This window comes from Alosa sapidissima, chromosome 15 (genome assembly GCF_018492685.1).
Source record: "Alosa sapidissima isolate fAloSap1 chromosome 15, fAloSap1.pri, whole genome shotgun sequence".
Taxonomy (NCBI): domain Eukaryota; kingdom Metazoa; phylum Chordata; class Actinopteri; order Clupeiformes; family Clupeidae; genus Alosa; species Alosa sapidissima.
The window spans coordinates 33412812-33417811 of NC_055971.1; the positions used below are offsets into that span (position 1 = coordinate 33412812).

Sequence of the window (5000 nt, forward strand, 5' to 3'; positions counted from 1 at the left end):
GGCAGGTAACTGGTGCTGGTTGCAGACGATCTGACAAGTGTGGACTGAAAAGCAAGGCTTTATATACAGGGCATGATGAGTGGTGAATGCAGTGCAGCTGGTAGGTAACGAGGGTGAGGCAGAGCAGAGCAGAGCAGGAACAGGTGGAGGTCAGACTTCAATCAGCGTGTGTTACCAGGCAGAGAGAGAGCTCATGACAGTAACTGACTCATGTTCACGTTGATCTCTATAACTGTTAATTTTTAGTAGCCTATATTCAAACCTATCCATAACCCTTTTTTGCTATTTGACTCATCATTTCACATACAAAATAATATAAACAATATATAAATAATGTCAGACAGCGAATTAGTAATTATTTAAAAATATATATAATCATTTTTAAAAATCTCTCCTGCCAGCAGGGGGTGCTGCAGCACCCTCAGCACCCCCCTTCCCACGCCCTTGTGGGTAGACCTAACCAATCAGAGCAACACAACAGCCCCGTGAGGTGTAGGAAGAGAACACACATGAGCCATCCTTCTGCTCCTATATCCCCTCCGTTTTTGACAGTGTTTTTAACAGTGATATGCTACAAACAGCTGGGAAAGGCTGTCGCAAATCCCTCGAACATGTGGTCAATCAGAGATTTCAAACGAACGAGGGAACATGTCGCAATGCAACAGCGAGTTTTCCCACATCTCAACTTTGGCCAAAGTTTTCAGAAATAATCGTTTTCAGTGATACAACCTCATTAAATAATATGGGGTCTTAAAAGCCATGTATCCTTCTAGCCACACCGTTTTTGTTTCAAACATAAGCCTAATCTAAGCGTGCTCAGATGACGTGATAGACCATGTGCTGTTGCTCACCTGTCCATCATTGTAAAGCCTGATTTGATTGGTCCGCCTGATATAGGCGAGCATACTTCCACCACAATGAAGCAATGCCAGACCGAACTTCCTGACCTCAGTTGTGGGCGGGACTAAGTTCGGAATGGCACCCAGGTTAGTTTTTTATGACTATTGGTCTTAGTCTTTATCTTTAGCTATCCACTGTACAGCACTTTGGTCAGTTTTTGCTGTATTTAAATCAGGGCTTTGAACCGGTTCAAGGAACGAAAACGAAAACCGGGAACTTTTTGTATTTTACAGGGAACAGGAACGAAACCGGAAACGTTATTATTTTTTATGTTCTGGAACAGGAACACTTATTTAAAAATAATGGTAACCGGTTAATACCGGTTTTATTTCGTTCCTCAAAGTTTTCGTTGCCTAATTAACAAAAAAAAAAAAGTAATTATTTTCCTGCGCATGTTACCATGACGGCTGAGTTTCACTTCCTGTGTGACATCACATCAGACATTCGCTGACTGAATGGAGAGAGAGCGGTGGATTACAGTCTCCACTCCACATCTTAAATAAGGGGTAAATTACGATCCATCGTTAATTAAAACGCTCATTCTAAACACAATATCAATAGCTATATTTGTCGACTCCACGTTAATGATGGACTAGCGAACATTTGGCTAAATGGCGCCAACACCTCTGTTTGCCTAATGCACAGATGGCTTGTTACGGTATGAGTAGGCCTACTGGATGGCCTTTCCCCCGACAGTTGGAATTTGTTGTTGCCTGAGTGGCATAACCACGTGTCTTAATAATGTCGTTACGTTTGTGTGGACATTTTCTCTTTTAACAATAAACTACACATTTGAAATAATTGTAGGCCTATTTAATTATTATTATTATTATTAATAATATTATTAATATTATTTAATAATGGTTGTAATATTATTACATTTGGTTTAAGATGGATGAGAAAGATGTGACATAATTCTATAGCATTAAACAGCTGACAGGAACGAAATTAACCGTCAGTATTTTTTTGTTCTAACCAGTTCGGGAACGTCAATTTATTGGTGGAACTCATAACCGGAAACGTTATAATTCCGTTTCTGTTCGGAACGAACCGATTGGAAAAAAAAATCGGTTCAAAGCCCTGGTTTAAATGTGCTTTATAAATTAAATTCACTGAATTACTTACTTACTTACTCAGCTCAACGAACGGCTCCACGATCTCAACTCACTCATGCAGCAGCTGATCAAGAGCTTGGCAGTCCTGCAGGCCTACGTCCAGTAGAACCCTCCTCATGATCTAGGTTACCACCACGACAACGGACAGGAACCTTCGTACCACCTGCCATTGGCATGCGAGAGAGAGAGAGAGAGAGAGAGAGAGAGAGAGAGAGAGAGAGAGAGAGAGAGAGAGAGAGGTTCCTATAGGCCATTTGCATTCTGTTGAATGGCAGCCTAAATGTGAGCTCCTGCTTCAAGTATTACGCACAATAGCCAACTTTCTTTAGCCTAAATGTACGCTTTGTATGCATTCAGCCTAAATGTACGCTTTGTATGCATTCAGCCTAAATGTACGCTTTGTATGCATTCAGCCTAAATGTACGCTTTGTATGCATTTAGGCTTGTTTACGTGCACATCATGCAATAGATTACATAAGAGTTCACAACTGCCCATGTACATAGTAAGACAACTTTATTTACAACGCTGGTCATTGGTGATGATGTCTCTGATGATACACTGTGTGCTACCTGCCTCTACCCTCTACCTGCACTGCACTACCATCATACCCCCTCCCCCCCCCCCCCCCCACCCCTCACCCAACCACAAACCACACGGACATTGTGTTCATGTGCATGGGTGTCGTCCACACACAATGTCCGCATGTACAGCATCATATCTGAATCACCCGAAGGCTTGGACATTCGTTTGACAAAGATTTGCATATAGTGCGGAGGACATGTCTGAAATCAGTTAAAGAGAGCGGGCGGGGGGAGGCGGAGAGAGAGATGGCATGCCATTTAAACAAGTGATCCATGCAGGATGACATCACTCTGTCATCTTGTGAAAGGTAGAGGGAGAGGGAGAGAGAGGTGGAGGAGGGAGAGAGGGAGGGAGAGAGAGAGGACGGATTAGAAATGACATCAGAATATTAATAAGAGCAGCATTTCTCCTCTTGGCCTGGAGCCACACCTCTCCCCCGCCTACAGAGTCGAGCCACACCTCCTGACATGCTGTCACCCTCCCACATAACACACAGACATCCCATACACACACACACACACAAACACCACACACACATAATAACACACACAGAATACACACACACACACACACAGAGAGAGAGAGAGAAATTAACACAACCACACAGACACACACACACCTACACACACAATAATACACACAGACATTAACACACACACACACACACACACACACACACACACACACACACACAGACATTAACACTATTTCTCTTTCACGCACGCACACATGCACAGAAATGTGAGCTCCAATACTGCATCCTCTAACATTTACACATCCAGGCTTTAAATATGTGCTCTTGTCCAGTAAACCATCTTTTGGTTTTTGTGGTTTTTCTGTGAAAACTGTGTTTAGTGTGTGTCTGTCTGTGTGTGTGTGTGTGTGTGTGAGAGAGAGAGAGAGTGGGAGATGGGGCGTGTGTGTGGGGGGGGGGGTGAGAGAGTAGGAGATGGGCGTGTGTGTGTGTGTGTGTGTGTGAGAGTGTGTGTGTGTGGGGGGGGGTGTGACAGAGTGGGAGAGAGAGAGTAGGAGATGGGGCGTGTGTGTGTGTTTGTCTCCCGTAGCGCGCAGAGAGCGTGAATAACAGGGCGATTAAAAGCAGCAAAATGAAACGGCCACATGGGCCCTCGCGCCGCTCCTCTTGGTCAAAGGCACGGATCGATCGGCCGCCTCATCTGCGCGAGGCTTCTGTCACACACACCCCTCCTCTCACTCCTTCCCCAGTCCTCCCCCCGCGCGCTGCTCGCCAGAAGTCTGCGGCCGAGCTGTGTGTGTGCGCGAGGGTAATCTCGCCAAGTGCTCTGTCCTCTCGCGCCACTCCCCGTAATGACACCAGCAGCGTGGGGAGGGAAACCCGCCACAGCCACACACACGCACACACACACACACACACACGCGCGCGCGCTCACACACACACTGCATTGAGGACTGATGTTGGCCCATTGTGACTTCCATTACACTAACGCGATTATATCAAAACCCTAACTGGAGTTAGTGATTTAAAGTCTTTTTTTCTGCCCGGCTGAAAGTGCGCCTGCCTTTGTGTGTGTGTGTGTGTGTGTGTGTGTGAGAGAGAGAGAGAGAGAAAGAGAGAGACATAAAAAAGAGGGGATGGAGGAAGGGAGGGAGTGCTATAACACAGACACAGGCTCTCTCTCTTTCCGTGTGTGTGTGTGTGTGTGCGCGCATGAGAGAGAGAGCGTGTGTGGCAGAGACAGAGTGTGAGAGAAAGGGTTGTGTGTGTATGTTAGAGTGTGAGAGAAAGGGTTGTGTGTGTGTGTGTTCGTTCCAGAGAATGAGAGTAATATGACACTAGAGTCGCGTTATCTGGAATGTTCTCATTTTCCTAAGTCTAACAGGTCACCAACGGGTTAGTGTGTGTGTGTGTGTGTGTGTGTGTGCGGATGCCGTCTGAGAGGCTCTTCTATTTCATCCTTCAGATTTCGGCTGTTATTTAGGCTCCACCGTTCCCGCCAGTGGGCTGTGGTTTGGTCGGAGAGATTTAATGATTCCGCCAGTAAAAAGCTCATTTACATAATAAGTACATATTTAATGATTGCGCGCGGGAATGCGCGGGGGCTGAAGTGAATCTTGGAGAGAGAATTGAGTCCAGGCGTATGTTGATTACTTTCGTTCTTTCTTTCACTATGCATGAGCTTTATTAGTTGGTACTTTTGTCCACATCTTTGGTTTTGCGGTCGGTCTTTTGTAGTTCACACATGACAAACTTCACGTCACTTCACTTCATTTTCCAGACTTATGAGCCGGCATGTAGTGAGGCGCTTTAACCCCCCTCCTCTCGCTTCCCCTCCCAGACACACACACACACACGCACGCACACACACACTGTGCAGCTCGGCTAGTCACAGCGCGCAGAGCCGTACCTCATATTTGGATTTTCG

General features: G+C 45.7%; 1 protein-coding gene across 1 annotated transcript in view; it reads left to right on the forward strand.

Moving 5' to 3' along the window:
* Positions 1-4648: 4648 nt before the first annotated feature.
* Positions 4649-5000, forward strand: part of LOC121683871 (endothelin-converting enzyme-like 1) — a 40211-nt gene continuing 39859 nt past the window's right edge. Inside the window, 1 exon segment of the mRNA XM_042063719.1 lies at positions 4649-5000. This exon segment is cut by the window's right edge and continues 132 nt beyond it. The gene's annotated coding sequence lies outside the window, so the exon portion shown is untranslated.